Source organism: Lissotriton vulgaris, chromosome 8, assembly GCF_964263255.1.
Source record: "Lissotriton vulgaris chromosome 8, aLisVul1.2, whole genome shotgun sequence".
Taxonomy (NCBI): domain Eukaryota; kingdom Metazoa; phylum Chordata; class Amphibia; order Caudata; family Salamandridae; genus Lissotriton; species Lissotriton vulgaris.
Genome location: NC_141696.1, coordinates 153,260,893 through 153,279,648, shown reverse-complemented (window position 1 = coordinate 153,279,648; position 18,756 = coordinate 153,260,893). Strand labels below are relative to the sequence as shown.

Below are 18,756 nucleotides of genomic sequence, written 5' to 3'. Positions count from 1 at the left end.
ATGCTCCATTCAAGAGATGTTTCCACTATGAAATGCAGAGCAAGGGGAAAGAGCACAAGTGATAGAGCGAGTGAGTGAGAAGGGGTGTTGAGGAAGGAGAGAATGAAACAAAGACAGAGTGAGTGAACGGCAGGTAGGCCTAGAAGAGGAGACTAGAAGTGAAGGCGACATACTTTTCCCTGCTTTTGACCTCCCACCCATCCCAAACCGACCACAAACGTACCATCTATGCAACGTTGGTATGCAGAAATTCACGCCTCAGCCAGTGAGGGTAAGTCCCAGGCCAGGGGCTAGAGAGCAAAAGACTGCATGTGCTCAGACGTTCCCTGCTAGGGACAGTTGATCTGAAACAAGGTCTGCTCTCTTGTATCCAGCAAGGATCTAGAAATCCTGCATGAATCTGCAAGGCACAATGACAGCATACATTTGCATAATATGCCCCACCTTCTGCCTTCCTACTTCCTGTGCAGTAGTTGTTTGTGTAGAGAGAGAGGTCGCAGGCAAGGTAATTTTGTGAGTAGGATACAGGACCCTAAATAGCTGGTGAGAGGTATGAGGTATTCTAAAAGCATAAAAATTGTACACCTGTGAAATGAAATGCTTTCACATGTGATCTTCTGTGTTTATTGTCCTGTGCATAAAGTTGCACCTTGTGTTTGAAGGTTTAAATTATTTCAGGCTTGCATGGAGGCAGAAATTTCTTAGTGACTTTTATACATTTCTTAAGACTCTGCACTGTCAGGATGGCCGAGTGGTCTAAGGCGCTGTGTTTAGGCCGCAGTCTCCTCTGGAGGCCTGGGTTCGAATCCCACTTCTGACATGACTTTTGGAGATGTCATCTCCTTTTTCAGGTTAACATCTGATGGAAGTTGCATCTGTTGGTCTTCACCTGGGATGTGATTCCGTCCTCATCTAGTCAAGAGAGCTGGGGTTTCTCATATATTTCGGTTGTATAAAGTCTTGCTGACAAAGTGCAGTCCTTACTATATGAGCATAGGACCCATGTAAGAGCTCATCTGGAAGAGTCATGCTCTTGTATGCCCTGGCCAGACAGGCCATGCAAATATGGAAGAATGCCTAGCATCTGGTAGACAGTTGGACTCCAGCACACTTACGGCAATTTCCTCAGGGCTGTGATCAGGGGCGGCTTAGATTTGCGTATTCCACCCTATGTTGTGACATTGAAATTCCTTGTTGAATCTACTTTAGCTAGCCAAGAGGTGGCTGTTGACTCAATTTCAAAGCAGCTTTGGGCCTTTCAAGTGGCTGGTTAATAGCACTTTCTCTTTGTACGCCTTAAAGGTCTAAAGAGTTCTTCATAGGTACTGCTCTCTATGGATTGTTCAAAGATCTTTTAGAAGTACTTATAATAGGATAAATAAATTGAGGGCATGCCTTTTCGGTACCCCACTTGCATGGCTGTCTGGCCTGTGGAAGGTTCCACAAATGCAAGTCAGGATGGCCGAGTGGTCTAAGGCGCTGCGTTCAGGTCGCAGTCTCTTCTGGAGGCGTAGGTTCAAATCCCACTTCTGACAATTGTGTGTTTACTCTACTTTTTTCTTGGGAGAGAAAAAATCAGATCATTTCCCTCACATGGGCTTATATGGTTGTCTACTTGGAAAAGTGCAGCGAGTTTTTTTCTTGCTCTAGCCACTCATGACCTAAGATGTGTGCTTTTTTTGGTTCACAATATCTTTCCCTCTCTGTAGATGATCAAGCAACGTGTGGTCAGGATGGCCGAGTGGTCTAAGGCGCTGCGTTAAGGCCGCAGTCTCTCCTGGAGGCGTGGGTTCGAATCCCACTTCTGACAAACCTTTAAGTCCATTTTGTCTCTGAGTTCTTTTAGAATCTCAGCTAAAATTGGCAGTGCATATAATATCTGAATAAGTAACAAACTTCAGTTTCAACTGCAAATTAATTTGCCCAATTCTGTCTTCAAGCTCGTATAATATTCTTCTAGCACTCATGGTGTTTTATGTGTTTTTTGGGGGGTGCTTAAAAAGTCCCTTTTATTAATGAAATGGGTTACATTTAGACTTGTGATATTTTTGGTTTCCAATAAGTAGATTGTTAATTTTATGTAACCTCATTTTCTAATGCTCCATTCAAGAGATGTTTCCACTATGAAATGCAGAGCAAGGGGAAAGAGCACAAGTGATAGAGCGAGTGAGTGAGAAGGGGTGTTGAGGAAGGAGAGAATGAAACAAAGACAGAGTGAGTGAACGGCAGGTAGGCCTAGAAGAGGAGACTAGAAGTGAAGGCGACATACTTTTCCCTGCTTTTGACCTCCCACCCATCCCCAACCGACCACAAACGTACCATCTATGCAACGTTGGTAGGCAGAAATTCACGCCTCAGCCAGTGAGGGTAAGTCCCTGGCCAGGGGCTAGAGAGCAAAAGACTGCATGTGCTCAGACGTTCCCTGCTAGGGACAGTTGATCTGAAACAAGGTCTGCTCTCTTGTATCCAGCAAGGATCTAGAAATCCTGCATGAATCTGCAAGGCACAATGACAGCATACATTTGCATAATATGCCCCACCTTCTGCCTTCCTACTTCCTGTGCAGTAGTTGTTTGTGTAGAGAGAGAGGTCGCATGCAAGGTAATTTTGTGAGTAGGATACAGGACCCTAAATAGCTGGTGAGAGGTATGAGGTATTCTAAAAGCATAAAAATTGTACACCTGTGAAATGAAATGCTTTCACATGTGATCTTCTGTGTTTATTGTCCTGTGCATAAAGTTGCACCTTGTGTTTGAAGGTTTAAATTATTTCAGGCTTGCATGGAGGCAGAAATTTCTGAGTGACTTTTATACATTTCTTAAGACTCTGCACTGTCAGGATGGCTGAGTGATCTAAGGCGCTGTGTTTAGGCCGCAGTCTCTTCTGGAGGCGTGGGTTCGAATCCCACTTCTGACATGACTTTTGGAGATGTAATCTCCTTTTTCAGGTTAACATCTGATGGAAGTTGCATCTGTTGGTCTTCACCTGGGATGTGATTCCGTCCTCATCTAGTCAAGAGAGCTGGGGTTTCTCATATATTTCGGTTGTATAAAGTCTTGCTGACAAAGTGCAGTCCTTACTATATGAGCATAGGACCCATGTAAGAGCTCATCTGGAAGAGTCATGCTCTTGTATGCCCTGGCCAGACAGGCCATGCAAATATGGAAGAATGCCTAGCATCTGGTAGACAGTTGGACTCCAGCACACTTACGGCAATTTCCTCAGGGCTGTGATCAGGGGCTGCTTAGATTTGCGTATTCCACCCTATGTTGTGACATTGAAATTCCTTGTTGAATTTGCTTTAGCTAGCCAAGAGGTGGCTGTTGACTCAATTTCAAAGCAGCTTTGGGCCTTTCAAGTGGCTGGTTAATAGCACTTTCTCTTTGTACGCCTTAAAGGTCTAACTTAGAACTGAACATAGAGGTGACAGCAGGAAAGAAATTCTGTCACACCTTAATCCCGACTCCTTCTCTTGTTTCTCACCTGTTTCACATCAGGATGTGATCAAAATCATCTCCACCATTAAATCAGGCTCTCCTTTGGACCCCTGTCCCCCGTCCGTGATGCAGAAACTCACAGAAGTGATCTCACTCCCATTGATGGAAATCTGCAATAACATATTCCTAACAGGCCAATTTCCTAGTATATGGAAGAAGGCTGTTATTAAACCCCTCCTAAAAAACCGTCCTTAGATCCTACTGCTGTCGCAAGTTATAGACCAATTGCGTGCCTGCCCTTTCCTGCCAAAGTATGCGAATATCTGATGAATCAGCAGCTCTCAGAGTTCGTCGAGACTCACCAACTTCTCGACGAAACGCAGTTTGGATTCAGGAGAGGGCATGGAACAGAGACTGCCTTGATAAAGGCCTCTGATGAGATCAGGACGATCATGGATCAGGGAGGGGCGGCTGTTCTTATCCTTTTGGATTTGTCAGCAGCCTTTGACACGGTCGACCATGTCACTCTTGTCGACCGTGTCACAACTCTGGGGATAAATGGTCGGGCTAAGGATCTTATTTCATCCTTCCTGGTAAACCGTACCCAGACAGTAAGGCTCGGAGACTTTTACTCTCCCATCTCTGCACTCCCTTGTGGAGTCCCACAAGGCTCCTCGCTAAGTCCCATGCTCTTTAACATCTATGTAGCGGACTTAGCGAGGATAATAAAGGCCTATGGGATACAGTTAACATCGTATGCAGATGATACCCAGCTGGTGCTGGGTATCCATAAGGATGGCCTTACTGTAGCAGCCAACTTCCAGAAAGCTATGCTCGAGGTTAGCACTTGGATGGCCTTGAATTGCCTCAGGCTTAACTCGGACAAGACCGAGATCATGACCTTCGGAAAACTCTCCCCTGAATGGTCCCTCGGTTGGTGGCCAGATAAGCTCGGCCATCCACCTGTCCCAGTGGAAAAAGCCAGAAACCTGGGAGTGATTTTCGACAACAAGCTGGTCTTTGACCTCCATGTCAATAAGGTTGTGTCATCTTCATTCTACATCTTGAAAAAGATCAAGAAGCTGCTACCTTATCTCCCTCCGTCAGCTGGGAAGACTCTGGTTTCCACCTTAGTCTTCTCAAAAATAGATTATGGGAACGCTCTCTTCCTCCACACTCAGAAGCGTGTCATCATGAAGCTGCAATCTATTCAGAACGCGGCTGCCAGGATTCTCCTCAACATCCCTCGCCGCAAATCTACCACCTCTGGTATTCGTCAGCTTCACTGGCTGAGAGTTGAGAGCCGCGTTAAATTCAAGGCTCTCTGCATTGCTTATAAGGCCATACATGGCACAGGACCCAGATTCTTGATCGAAGCTTTTCAGCTCTATACCCCCAGAAGGCAACTAAGATCGGCCAACACCAGTCTTCTGCCGGTGCCACGTACAAGATCAGTCACCTGGGGCGATAGGCGCTTTCTCGTGGCCACTCCAAAACTTTGGAATCTCCTGCCAACTGCCATAAAAGCCGCTCCGAATCTGATTAGTTTCCGTAGGCTTCTGAAAACATGGCTGTTTAACCAGTGAGAAGACGGTATGATGATGAACCTTTGTTGCTCCACAGCGCCGAGACACCTTCGGGTATTTGTCGCGCTATAAAAGTTGCGTAAATAAATAAATAAATAAATAAATAAAGAGTTCTTCATAGGTACTGCTCTCTATGGATTGTTCAAAGATCTGTTGGAAGTACTTATAATAGGATAAATAAATTGAGGGCATGCCTTTTCGGTACCCCACTTGCATGGCTGTCTGGCCTGTGGAAGGTTACACAAATGCAAGTCAGGATGGCCGAGTGGTCTAAGGCGCTGCGTTCAGGTCGCAGTCTCTTCTGGAGGCGTGGGTTCAAATCCCACTTCTGACAATTGTGTGTTTACTCTACTTTTTTCTTGAGAGAGAAAAAATCTGATCATTTCCCTCACATGGGCTTATATGGTTGTCTACTTGGAAAAGTGCAGTGAGTTTTTTTCTTGCTCTAGCCACTCATGACCTAAGATGTGTGCTTTTTTTGGTTCACAATATCTTTCCCTCTCTGTAGATGATCAAGCAAATGTGGTCAGGATGGCCGAGTGGTCTAAGGCGCTGCGTTAAGGCCGCAGTCTCTCCTGGAGGCGTGGGTTCGAATCCCACTTCTAACAAAACTTTAAGTCCATTTTGTCTCTGAGTTCTTTTAGAATCTCAGCTAAAAATTGGCAGTGCATATAATATCTGAATAAGTAACAAACTTCAGTTTCAACTGCAAATTAATTTGCCCAATTCTGTCTTCAAGCTCGTATAATATTCTTCTAGCACTCGTGGTGTTTTATGTGTTTTTTGGGGGGTGCTTAAAAAGTCCCTTTTATTAATGAAATGGGTTACATTCAGTCTTGTGATATTTTTGGTTTCCAATAAGTAGATTGTTATTTTATGTAACCTCATTTTCTAATGCTCCATTCAAGAGATGTTTCCACTATGAAATGCAGAGCAAGGGGAAAGAGCACAAGTGATAGAGTGAGTGAGTGAGAAGGGGTGTTGAGGAAGGAGAGAATGAAACAAAGACAGAGTGAGTGAACGGCAGGTAGGCCTAGAAGAGGAGACTAGAAGTGAAGGCGACATACTTTTCCATGCTTTTGACCTCCCACCCATCCCAAACCGACCACAAACGTACCATCTATGCAACATTGGTATGCAGAAATTCACGCCTCAGCCAGTGAGGGTAAGTCCCAGGCCAGGGGCTAGAGAGCAAAAGACTGTATGTGCTCAGACGTTCCCTGCTAGGGACAGTTGATCTGAAACAAGGTCTGCTCTCTTGTATCCAGCAAGGATCTAGAAATCCTGCATGAATCTGCAAGGCACAATGACAGCATACATTTGCATAATATGCCCCACCTTCTGCCTTCCTACTTCCTGTGCAGTAGTTGTTTGTGTAGAGAGAGAGGTCGCAGGCAAGGTAATTTTGTGAGTAGGATACAGGACCCTAAATAGCTGATGAGAGGTATGAGGTATTCTAAAAGCATAAAAATTGTACACCTGTGAAATGAAATGCTTTCACATGTGATCTTCTGTGTTTATTGTCCTGTGCATAAAGTTGCACCTTGTGTTTGAAGGTTTAAATTATTTCAGGCTTGCATGGAGGCAGAAATTTCTGAGTGACTTTTATACATTTCTTAAGACTCTGCACTGTCAGGATGGCCGAGTGGTCTAAGGCGCTGTGTTTAGGCCGCAGTTTCCTCTGGAGGCGTGGGTTCGAATCCCACTTCTGACATGACTTTTGGAGATGTAATCTCCTTTTTCAGGTTAACATCTGATGGAAGTTGCATCTGTTGGTCTTCACCTGGGATGTGATTCCGTCCTCATCTAGTCAAGAGAGCTGGGGTTTCTCATATATTTCGGTTGTATAAAGTCTTGCTGACAAAGTGCAGTCCTTACTATATGAGCATAGGACCCATGTAAGAGCTCATCTGGAAGAGTCATGCTCTTGTATGCCCTGGCCAGACAGGCCATGCAAATATGGAACAATGCCTAGCATCTGGTAGACAGTTGGACTCCAGCACACTTACGGCAATTTCCTCAGGGCTGTGATCAGGGGCGGCTTAGATTTGCGTATTCCACCCTATGTTGTGACATTGAAATTCCTTGTTGAATTTGCTTTAGCTAGCCAAGAGGTGGCTGTTGACTCAATTTCAAAGCAGCTTTGGGCCTTTTCAAGTGGCTGGTTAATAGCACTTTCTCTTTGTACGCCTTAAAGGTCTAAAGAGTTCTTCATAGGTACTGCTCTCTATGGATTGTTCAAAGATCTGTTGGAAGTACTTATAATAGGATAAATAAATTGAGGGCATGCCTTTTCGGTACCCCACTTCCATGGCTGTCTGGCCTGTGGAAGGTTCTTTAAATGCAAGTCAGGATGGCCGAGTGGTCTAAGGTGCTGCGTCAGGTCGCAGTCTCTTCTGGAGGTGTGGGTTCAAATCCCACTTCTGACAATTGTGTGTTTACTCTACTTTTTTCTTGAGAGAGAAAAAATCAGATCATTTCCTTCACATGGGCTTATATGGTTGTCTACTTGGAAAAGTGCAGTGAGTTTTTTTCTTGCTCTAGCCACTCATGACCTAAGATGTGTGCTTTTTTTGGTTCACAATATCTTTCCCTCTCTGTAGATGATCAAGCAACATGTGGTCAGGATGGCCGAGTGGTCTAAGGCACTGCGTTAAGGCCGCAGTCTCTCCTGGAGACGTGGGTTTGAATCCCACTTCTGACAAAACTTTAAGTCCATTTTGTCTCTGAGTTCTTTTAGAATCTCAGCTAAAAATTGGCAGTGCATATAATATCTGAATAAGTAACAAACTTCAGTTTCAACTGCAAATTAATTTGCCCAATTCTGTCTTCAAGCTCGTATAATATTCTTCTAGCACTCGTGCTGTTTTATGTGTTTTTTGGGGGTGCTTAAAAAGTCCCTTTTATTAATGAAATGGGTTACATTCAGTCTTGTGATATTTTTGGTTTCCAATAAGTAGATTGTTAATTTTATGTAACCTCATTTTCTAATGCTCCATTCAAGAGATGTTTCCACTATGAAATGCAGAGCAAGGGGAAAGAGCACAAGTGATAGAGCGAGTGAATGAGAAGGGGTGTTGAGGATGGAGAGAATGAAACAAAGACAGAGTGAGTGAACGGCAGGTAGGCCTAGAAGAGGAGACTAGAAGTGAAGGCGACATACTTTTCCCTGCTTTTGACCTCCCACCCATCCCAAACCGACCACAAACGTACCATCTGTGCAACGTTGGTATGCAGAAATTCACGCCTCAGCCAGTGAGGGTGAGTCCACGGCCAGGGGCTAGAGAGCAAAAGACTGCATGTGCTCAGACGTTCCCTGCTAGGGACAGTTGATCTGAAACAAGGTCTGCTCTCTTGTATCCAGCAAGGATCTAGAAATCCTGCATGAATCTGCAAGGCACAATGACAGCATACATTTGCATAATATGCCCCAACTTCTGCCTTCCTACTTCCTGTGCAGTAGTTGTTTGTTTAGAGAGAGAGGTCGCAGGCAAGGTAATTTTGTGAGTAGGATACAGGACCCTAAATAGCTGGTGAGAGGTATGAGGTATTCTAAAAGCATAAAAATTGTACACCTGTGAAATGAAATGCTTTCACATGTGATCTTCTGTGATTATTGTCCTGTGCATAAAGTTGCACCTTGTGTTTGAAGGTTTACATTATTTCAGGCTTGCATGGAGGCAGAAATTTCTGAGTGACTTTTATACATTTCTTAAGACTCATCACTGTCAGGATGGACGAGTGGTCTAAGGCGCTGTGTTTAGGCCACAGTCTCCTCTGGAGGCGTGGGTTCAAATCTCACTTCTGACATGACTTTTTGAGATATAATCTCCTTTTTCAGGTTAACATCTGATGGAAGTTGCATCTGTTGGTCTTCACCTGGGATGTGATTCCGTCCTCATCTAGTCAAGAGAGCTGGGGTTTCTCATATATTTCGGTTGTATAAAGTCTTGCTGACAAAGTGCAGTCCTTACTATATGAGCATAGGACCCATGTAAGAGCTCATCTGGAAGAGTCATGCTCTTGTATGCCCTGGCCAGACAGGCCATGCAAATATGGAAGAATGCCTAGCATCTGGTAGACAGTTGAACTCCAGCACACTTACGGCAATTTCCTCAGGGCTGTGATCAGGGGCTGCTTAGATTTGCGTATTCCACCCTATGTTGTGACATTGAAATTCCTTGTTGAATTTGCTTTAGCTAGCCAAGAGGTGGCTGTTGACTCAATTTCAAAGCAGCTTTGGGCCGTTCAAGTGGCTGGTTAATAGCACTTTCTCTTTGTACGCCTTAAAGGTCTAAAGAGTTCTTCATAGGTACTGCTCTCTATGGATTGTTCAAAGATCTGTTGGAAGTACTTATAATAGGATAAATAAATTGAGGGCATGCCTTTTCGGTACCCCACTTGCATGGCTGTCTGGCCTGTGGAAGGTTTTACAAATGCAAGTCAGGATGGCCGAGTGGTCTAAGGCGCTGTGTTCAGGTCGCAGTCTCTTCTGGAGGCGTGGGTTCAAATCCCTCTTCTGACAATTGTGTGTTTACTCTACTTTTTTCTTGAGAGACAAAAAATCAGATCATTTCCCTCACAATGGCTTATATGGTTGTCTACTTGGAAAAGTGCAGTGAGTTTTTTTCTTGCTCTCGCCACTCATGACCTAAGATGTGTGCTTTTTTTGGTTCACAATATCTTTCCCTCTCTGTAGATGATCAAGCAGCATGTGGTCAGGATGGCCGAGTGGTCTAAAGCACTGCGTTAAGGCCGCAGTCTCTCCTGGAGGTGTGGGTTCGAATCCCACGTCTGACAAAACTTTGAGTCCATTTTGTCTCTGAGTTCTTTTAGAATCTCAGCTAAAAATTGGCAGTGCATATAATATCTGAATAAGTAACAAACTTCAGTTTCAACTGCAAATTAATTTGCCCAATTCTGTCTTCAAGCTCGTATAATATTCTTCTAGCACTCGTGGTGTTTTATGTGTTTTTTGGGGGGTGCTTAAAAAGTCCCTTTTATTAATGAAATGGGTTACATTCAGTCTTGTGATATTTTTGGTTTCCAATAAGTAGATTGTTAATTTTATGTAACATCATTTTCTAATGCTCCATTCAAGAGATGTTTCCACTATGAAATGCAGAGCAAGGGGAAAGAGCACAAGTGATAGAGCGAGTGAGTGAGAAGGGGTGTTGAGGATGGAGAGAATGAAACAAAGACAGAGTGAGCGAACGGCAGGTAGGCCTAGAAGAGGAGACTAGAAGTGAAGGCGACATACTTTTCCCTGCTTTTGACCTCCCACCCATCCCAAACCGACCACAAACGTACCATCTATGCAACGTTGGTATGCAGAAATTCACGCCTCAGCCAGTGAGGGTGAGTCCCAGGCCAGGGGCTAGAGAGCAAAAGACTGCATGTGCTCAGAAGTTCCCTGCTAGGGACAGTTGATCTGAAACAAGGTCTGCTCTCTTGTATCCAGCAAGTATCTAGAAATCCTGCATGAATCTGCAAGGCACAATGACAGCATACATTTGCATAATATGCCCCACCTTCTGCCTTCCTACTTCCTGTGCATTAGTTGTTTGTGTAGAGAGAGAGGTCGCAGGCAAGGTAATTTTGTGAGTAGGATACAGGACCCTAAATAGCTGGTGAGAGGTATGAGGTATTCTAAAAGCATACAAATTGTACACCTGTGAAATGAAATGCTTTCACATGTGATCTTCTGTGTTTATTGTCCTGTGCATAAAGTTGCAACTTGTGTTTGAAGGTTTAAATTATTTCAGGCTTGCATGGAGGCAGAAATTTCTGAGTGACTTTTATACATTTCTTAAGACTCTTTGCTGTCAGGATGGCCGAGTGGTCTAAGGCGCTGCGTTTAGGCCGCAGTCTCCTCTGGAGGTGTGGGTTCGAATCTCACTTCTGACATGACTTTTTGAGATATAATCTCCTTTTTCAGGTTAACATCTGATGGAAGTTGCATCTGTTGGTCTTCACCTGGGATGTGATTCCGTCCTCATCTAGTCAAGAGAGCTGGGGTTTCTCATATATTTCGGTTGTATAAAGTCTTGCTGACAAAGTGCAGTCCTTACTATATGAGCATAGGACCCATGTAAGAGCTCATCTGGAAGATTCATGCTCTTGTATGCCCTGGCCAGAAAGGCCATGCAAATATGGAAGAATGCCTAGCATCTGGTAGACAGTTGGACTCCAGCACACTCACGGCAATTTCCTCAGGTCTGTGATCAGGGGCTGCTTAGATTTGCGTATTCCACCCTATGTTGTGACATTGAAATTCCTTGTTGAATTTGCTTTAGCTAGCCAAGAGGTGGCTGTTGACTCAATTTCAAAGCAGCTTTGGGCCGTTCAAGTGGCTGGTTAATAGCACTTTCTCTTTGTACGCCTTAAAGGTCTAAAGAGTTCTTCATAGGTACTGCTCTCTATGGATTGTTCAAAGATCTGTTGGAAGTACTTATAATAGGATAAATAAATTGAGGGCATGCCTTTTCGGTACCCCACTTGCATGGCTGTCTGGCCTGTGGAAGGTTCCATAAAAGCAAGTCAGGATGGCCGAGTGGTCTAAGGCGCTGCGTTCAGGTCGCAGTCTCTTCTGGAGGCGTGGGTTCAAATCCCACTTCTGACAATTGTGTGTTTACTCTACTTTTTTCTTGAGAGAGAAAAAATCAGATCATTCCCCTCACATGGGCTTATATGGTTGTCTACTTGGAAAAGTGCAGTGAGTTTTTTTCTTGCTCTAGCCACTCATGACCTAAGATGTGTGCTTTTTTTGGTTCACAATATCTTTCCCTCTCTGTAGATGATCAAGCAACATGTGGTCAGGATGGCCGAGTGGTCTAAGGTGCTGCGTTAAGGCCGCGGTCTCTCCTGGAGGCGTGGGTTCGAATCCCACTTCTGATAAAGCTTTAAGTCCATTTTGTCTCTGAGTTCTTTTAGAATCTCAGCTAAAAATTGGCAGTGCATATAATATCTGAATAAGTAACAAACTTCAGTTTCAACTGCAAATTAATTTGCCCAATTCTGTCTTCAAGCTCGTATAATATTCTTCTAGCACTCGTGGTGTTTTATGTGTTTTTTGGGGGGTGCTTAAAAAGTCCCTTTTATTAATGAAATTGGTCACATTCAGTCTTGTGATATTTTTGGTTTCCAATAAGTAGATTGTTAATTTTATGTAACCTCATTTTCTAATGCTCCATTCAAGAGATGTTTCCACTATGAAATGCAGAGCAAGGGGAAAGAGCACAAGTGATAGAGCGAGTGAGTGAGAAGGGGTGTTGAGGAAGGAGAGAATGAAACAAAGACAGAGTGAGTGAACGGCAGGTAGGCCTAGAAGAGGAGACTAGAAGTGAAGGCGACATACTTTTCCCTGCTTTTGACCTCCCACCCATCCCAAATCGACCACAAACGTACCATCTATGCAACGTTGGTATGCAGAAATTCACGCCTCAGCCAGTGAGGGGGAGTCCCAGGCCAGGGGCTAGAGAGCAAAAGACTGCATGTGCTCAGACGTTCCCTGCTAGGGACAGTTGATCTGAAACAAGGTCTGCACTCTTGTATCCAGCAAGGATCTAGAAATCCTGCATGAATCTGCAAGGCACAATGACAGCATACATTTGCATAACATGCCCCACCTTCTGCCTTCCTACTTCCTGTGCAGTAGTTGTTTGTGTAGAGAGAGAGGTCGCAGGCAAGGTAATTTTGTGAGTAGGATACAGGACCCTAAATAGCTGTTGAGAGGTATGAGGTATTCTAAAAGCATAAAAATTGTACACCTGTGAAATGAAATGCTTTCACATGTGATCTTCTGTGTTTATTGACCTGTGCATAAAGTTGCACCTTGTGTTTGAAGGTTTAAATTATTTCAGGCTTGCATGGAGGCAGAAATTTCTGAGTGACTTTTATACATTTCTAAAGACTCTGCACTGTCAGGATGGCCGAGTGGTCTAAGGAGCTGTGTTTAGGCCGCAGTCTCCTCTGGAGGCGTGGGTTCAAATCCCACTTCTGACATGACTTTTGGAGATGTAATCTCCTTTTTCAGGTTAACATCTGATGGAAGTTGCATCTGTTGGTCTTCACCTGGGATGTGATTCCGTCCTCATCTAGTCAAGAGAGCTGGGGTTTCTCATATATTTCGGTTGTATAAAGTCTTGCTGACAAAGTGCAGTCCTTACTATATGAGCATAGGACCCATGTAAGAGCTCATCTGGAAGAGTCATGCTCTTGTATGCCCTGGCCAGACAGGCCATGCAAATATGGAAGAATGCCTAGCATCTGGTAGACAGTTGGACTCCAGCACACTTACGGCAATTTCCTCAGGGCTGTGATCAGGGGCTGCTTAGATTTGCGTATTCCACCCTATGTTGTGACATTGAAATTCCTTGTTGAATTTGCTTTAGCTAGCCAAGAGGTGGCTGTTGACTCAATTTCAAAGCAGCTTTGGGCTTTTCAAGTGGCTGGTTAATAGCACTTTCTCTTTGTACGCCTTAAAGGTCTAAAGAGTTCTTCATAGGTACTGCTCTCTATGGATTGTTCAAAGATCTGTTGGATGTACTTATAATAGGATAAATAAATTGAGGGCATGCCTTTTTGGTACCCCACTTGCATGGCTGTCTGGCCTGTGGAAGGTTCCACAAATGCAAGTCAGGATGGCCGAGTGGTCTAAGGCGCTGCGTTCAGGTCGCAGTCTCTTCTGGAGGCGTGGGTTCAAATCCCACTTCTGACAATTGTGTGTTTACTCTACTTTTTTCTTGAGAGAGAAAAAATCAGATCATTTCCCTCACATTGGCTTATATGGTTGTCTGCTTGGAAAAGTGCAGTGAGTATTTTTCTTGCTCTAGCCACTCATGACCTAAGATGTGTGCTTTTTTTGGTTCACAATATCTTTCCCTCTCTGTAGATAATCAAGCAAATGTGGTCAGGATGGCCAAGAGGTCTAAGGCGCTGCGTTAAGGCCGCAGTCTCTCCTGGAGGCGTGGGTTCGAATCCCACTTCTGACAAAACTTTAAGTCCATTTTGTCTCTGAGTTCTTTTAGAATCTCAGCTAAAAATTGGCAGTGCATATAATATCTGAATAAGTAACAAACTTCAGTTTCAACTGCAAATTAATTTGCCCAATTCTGTCTTCAAGCTCGTATAATATTCTTCTAGCACTCGTGGTGTTTTATGTGTTTTTTGGGGGGTGCTTAAAAAGTCCCTTTTATTAATGAAATGGGTTACATTCAGTCTTGTGATATTTTTGGTTTCCAATAAGTAGATTGTTAATTTTATGTAAGCTCATTTTCTAATGCTCCATTCAAGAGATGTTTCCACTATGAAATGCAGAGCAAGGGGAAAGAGCACAAGTGATAGAGCGAGTGAGTGAGAAGGGGTGTTGAGGAAGGAGAGAATGAAACAAAGACAGAGTGAGTGAACGGCAGGTAGGCCTAGAAGAGGAGACTAGAAGTGAAGGCGACATACTTTTCCCTGCTTTTGACCTCCCACCCATCCCAAACCGACCACAAACGTACCATCTATGCAACGTTGGTATGCAGAAATTCACGCCTCAGCCAGTGAGGGTAAGTCCCAGGCCAGGGGCTAGAGAGCAAAAGACTGCATGTGCTCAGACGTTCCCTGCTAGGGACAGTTGATCTGAAACAAGGTATGCTCTCTTGTATCCAGCAAGGATCTAGAAATCCTGCATGAATCTGCAAGGCACAATGACAGCTAACATTTGCATAATATGCCCCACCTTCTGCCTTCCTACTTCCTGTGCAGTAGTTGTTTGTGTAGAGAGAGAGGTCGCATGCAAGGTAATTTTGTGAGTAGGATACAGGACCCTAAATAGCTGGTGAGAGGTATGAGGTATTCTAAAAGCATAAAAATTGTACACCTGTGAAATGAAATGCTTTCACATGTGATCTTCTGTGTTTATTGTCCTGTGCATAAAGTTGCACCTTGTGTTTGAAGGTTTAAATTATTTCAGGCTTGCATGGAGGCAGAAATTTCTGAGTGACTTTTATACATTTCTTAAGACTCTGCACTGTCAGGATGGCCGAGTGGTCTAAGGCGCTGTGTTTAGGCCGCAGTCTCCTCTGGAGGTGTGGGTTCGAATCCCACTTCTGACATGACTTTTGGAGATGTAATCTCCTTTTTCAGGTTAACATCTGATGGAAGTTGCATCTGTTGGTCTTCACCTGGGATGTGATTCCGTCCTCATCTAGTCAAGAGAGCTGGGGTTTCTCATATATTTCGGTTGTATAAAGTCTTGCTGACAAAGTGCAGTCCTTACTATATGAGCATAGGACCCATGTAAGAGCTCATCTGGAAGAGTCATGCTCTTGTATGCCCTGGCCAGACAGGCCATGCAAATATGGAAGAATGCCTAGCATCTGGTAGACACTTGGACTCCAGCACACTTACGGCAATTTCCTCAGGGCTGTGATCAGGGGCTGCTTAGATTTGCGTATTCCACCCTATGTTGTGACATTGAAATTCCTTGTTGAATTTGCTTTAGCTAGCCAAGAGGTGGCTGTTGACTCAATTTCAAAGCAGCTTTGGGCCGTTCAAGTGGCTGTTTAATAGCACTTTCTCTTTGTACGCCTTAAAGGTCTAAAGAGTTCTTCATAGGTACTGCTCTCTATGGATTGTTCAAAGATCTGTTGGAAGTACTTATAATAGGATAAATAAATTGAGGGCATGCCTTTTCGGTACCCCACTTGCATGGCTGTCTGGCCTGTGGAAGGTTCCACAAATGCAAGTCAGGATGGCCGAGTTGCCTAAGGCGCTGCGTTCAGGTCGCAGTCTCTTCTGGAGGCGTGGGTTCAAATCCCACTTCTGACAATTGTGTGTTTACTCTACTTTTTTCTTGAGAGAGAAAAAATCAGATCATTTCCCTCACATGGGCTTATATGGTTGTCTACCTGGAAAAGTGCAGTGAGTTTTTTTCTTGCTCTAGCCACTCATGACCTAAGATGTGTGCTTTTTTTGGTTCACAATATCTTTCCCTCTCTGTAGATGATCAAGCAACATGTGGTCAGGATGGCCGAGTGGTCTAAGGCGCTGCGTTAAGGCCGCAGTCTCTCCTGGAGGCGTGGGTTTGAATCCCACTTCTGACAAAACTTTAAGTCCATTTTGTCTCTGAGTTCTTTTAGAATCTCAGCTAAAAATTGGCAGTGCATATAATATCTGAATAAGTAACAAACTTCAGTTTCAACTGCAAATTAATTTGCCCAATTCTGTCTTCAAGCTCGTATAATATTCTTCTAGCACTCGTGGTGTTTTATGTGTTTTTTGGGGGGTGCTTAAAAAGTCCCTTTTATTAATGAAATGGGTTACATTCAGTCTTGTGATATTTTTGGTTTCCAATAAGTAGATTGTTAATTTTATGTAACCTCATTTTCTAATGCTCCATTCAAGAGATGTTTCCACTATGAAATGCAGAGCAAGGGGAAAGAGCACAAGTGATAGAGCTAGTGAGTGAGAAGGGGTGTTGAGGAAGGAGAGAATGAAACAAAGACAGAGTGAGTGAACGGCAGGTAGGCCTAGAAGAGGAGACTAGAAGTGAAGGCGACATACTTTTCCCTGCTTTTGACCTCCCACCCATCCCAAACCGACCACAAACGTACCATCTATGCAACGTTGGTATGCAGAAATTCACACCTCAGCCAGTGAGGGTGAGTCCCAGGCCAGGGGCTAGAGATCAAAAGACTGCATGTGCTCAGACGTTCCCTGCTAGGGACCGTTGATCTGAAACAAGGTCTGCACTCTTGTATCCAGCAAGGATCTAGAAATCCTGCATGAATCTGCAAGGCACAATGACAGCATACCTTTGCATAATATGCCCCACCTTCTGCCTTCCTACTTCCTGGTCAGTAGTTGTTTGTGTAGAGCGAGAGGTCGCAGGCAAGGTAATTTTGTGAGTAGGATACAGGACCGTAAATAGCTGGTGAGAGGTATGAGGTATTCTAAAAGCATACAAATTGTACACCTGTGAAATGAAATGCTTTCACATGTGATCTTCTGTGTTTATTGACCTGTGCATAAAGTTGCACCTTGTGTTTGAAGGTTTAAATTATTTCAGGCCTGCATGGAGGCAGAAATTTCTGAGTGACTTTTATACATTTCTTAAGACTCTGCACTGTCAGGATGGCCGAGTGGTCTAAGGCGCTGTGTTTAGGCCGCAGTCTCCTCTGGAGGCGTGGGTTCGAATCCCACTTCTGACATGACTTTTGGAGATGTAATCTCCTTTTTCAGGTTAACATCTGATGGAAGTTGCATCTGTTGGTCTTCACCTGGGATGTGATTCCGTCCTCATCTAGTCAAGAGAGCTGGGGTTTCTCATATATTTCGGTTGTATAAAGTCTTGCTGACAAAGTGCAGTCGTTACTATATGAGCATAGGACCCATGTAAGAGCTCATCTGGAAGAGTCATGCTCTTGTATGCCCTGGCCAGACAGGCCATGCAAATATGGAAGAATGCCTAGCATCTGGTAGACAGTTGGACTCCAGCACACTTACGGCAATTTCCTCAGGGCTGTGATCAGGGGCTGCTTAGATTTGCGTATTCCACCCTATGTTGTGACATTGAAATTCCTTGTTGAATTTGCTTTAGCTAGCCAAGAGGTGGCTGTTGACTCAATTTCAAAGCAGCTTTGGGCCGTTCAATTGGCTGGTTAATAGCACTTTCTCTTTGTACGCCTTAAAGGTCTAAAGAGTTCTTCATAGGTACTGCTCTCTATGGATTGTTCAAAGATCTGTTGAAAGTACTTATAATAGGATAAATAAATTGAGGGCATGCCTTTTCGGTACCCCACTTGCATGGCTGTCTGGCCTGTGGAAGATTCTACAAATGCACGTCAGGATGGCCGAGTGGTCTAAGGTGCTGCGTTCAGGTCGCAGTCTCCTCTGGAGGCGTGGGTTCGAATCCCACTTCTGACATGACTTTTGGAGATGTAATCTCCTTTTTCAGGTTAACATCTGATGGAAGTTGCATCTGTTGGTCTTCACCTGGGATGTGATTCCGTCCTCATCTAGTCAAGAGAGCTGGGGTTTCTCATATATTTCGGTTGTATAAAGTCTTGCTGACAAAGTGCAGTCCTTACTATATGAGCATAGGACACATGTAAGAGCTCATCTGGAAGTGTCATGCTCTTGTATGCCCTGGCCAGACAGGCCATGCAAATATGGAAGAATGCCTAGCATCTGGTAGACAGTTGGACTCCAGCACACTTACAGCAATTTCCTCAGGGCTGTGATCAGGGGCTGCTTAGATTTGCGTATTCCACCCTATGTTGTGACATTGAAATTCCTTGTTGAATTTGCTTTAGCTAGCCAAGAGGTGGCTGTTGACTCAATTTCAAAGCAGCTTTGGGCCGTTCAAGTGGCTGGTTAATAGCACTTTCTCTTTGTACGCCTTAAAGGTCTAAAGAGTTCTTCATAGGTACTGCTCTCTATGGATTGTTCAAAGATCTGTTGGAAGTACTTATAATAGGATAAAAAAATTGAGGGCATGCCTTTTCGGTACCCCACTTGCATGGCTGTCTGGCCTGTGGAAGGTTTCACAAATGCAAGTAAGGATGGCCAAGTGGTCTAAGGCGCTGCGTTCAGGTCGCAGTCTCTTCTGGAGGCGAGGGTTCAAATCCCACTTCTGACAATTGTGTGTTTACTCTACTTTTTTCTTGAGAGAGAAAAAATCAGATCATTTCCCTCACATGGGCTTATATGGTTGTCTACTTGGAAAAGTGCAGTGAGTTTTTTTC

At 44.1% G+C, this 18,756-nt stretch overlaps 11 non-coding genes across 11 annotated transcripts; all 11 read left to right on the top strand.

The window, feature by feature from the left end:
• Positions 1 to 737: 737 nt before the first annotated feature.
• TRNAL-UAG (transfer RNA leucine (anticodon UAG)) lies at positions 738 to 820 on the top strand. The gene has a single exon. It is a non-coding gene; the product is annotated as a tRNA-Leu (tRNA).
• Positions 821 to 1,727: 907 nt separating this feature from the next.
• Positions 1,728 to 1,810, top strand: TRNAL-AAG (transfer RNA leucine (anticodon AAG)). The gene has a single exon. It is a non-coding gene; the product is annotated as a tRNA-Leu (tRNA).
• A 3,464-nt stretch (positions 1,811 to 5,274) lies between these two features.
• On the top strand, positions 5,275 to 5,357 carry TRNAL-CAG (transfer RNA leucine (anticodon CAG)). Its single transcript has one exon. It is a non-coding gene; the product is annotated as a tRNA-Leu (tRNA).
• Positions 5,358 to 5,548: 191 nt separating this feature from the next.
• Positions 5,549 to 5,631, top strand: TRNAL-AAG (transfer RNA leucine (anticodon AAG)). Its single transcript has one exon. It is a non-coding gene; the product is annotated as a tRNA-Leu (tRNA).
• A 1,023-nt stretch (positions 5,632 to 6,654) lies between these two features.
• Positions 6,655 to 6,737, top strand: TRNAL-UAG (transfer RNA leucine (anticodon UAG)). Its single transcript has one exon. It is a non-coding gene; the product is annotated as a tRNA-Leu (tRNA).
• Positions 6,738 to 11,562: 4,825 nt separating this feature from the next.
• On the top strand, positions 11,563 to 11,645 carry TRNAL-CAG (transfer RNA leucine (anticodon CAG)). Its single transcript has one exon. It is a non-coding gene; the product is annotated as a tRNA-Leu (tRNA).
• A 2,014-nt stretch (positions 11,646 to 13,659) lies between these two features.
• TRNAL-CAG (transfer RNA leucine (anticodon CAG)) lies at positions 13,660 to 13,742 on the top strand. Its single transcript has one exon. It is a non-coding gene; the product is annotated as a tRNA-Leu (tRNA).
• Positions 13,743 to 15,040: 1,298 nt separating this feature from the next.
• Positions 15,041 to 15,123, top strand: TRNAL-UAG (transfer RNA leucine (anticodon UAG)). Its single transcript has one exon. It is a non-coding gene; the product is annotated as a tRNA-Leu (tRNA).
• A 907-nt stretch (positions 15,124 to 16,030) lies between these two features.
• TRNAL-AAG (transfer RNA leucine (anticodon AAG)) lies at positions 16,031 to 16,113 on the top strand. The gene has a single exon. It is a non-coding gene; the product is annotated as a tRNA-Leu (tRNA).
• Positions 16,114 to 17,137: 1,024 nt separating this feature from the next.
• Positions 17,138 to 17,220, top strand: TRNAL-UAG (transfer RNA leucine (anticodon UAG)). Its single transcript has one exon. It is a non-coding gene; the product is annotated as a tRNA-Leu (tRNA).
• A 632-nt stretch (positions 17,221 to 17,852) lies between these two features.
• On the top strand, positions 17,853 to 17,935 carry TRNAL-CAG (transfer RNA leucine (anticodon CAG)). The gene has a single exon. It is a non-coding gene; the product is annotated as a tRNA-Leu (tRNA).
• Positions 17,936 to 18,756: the final 821 nt, after the last annotated feature.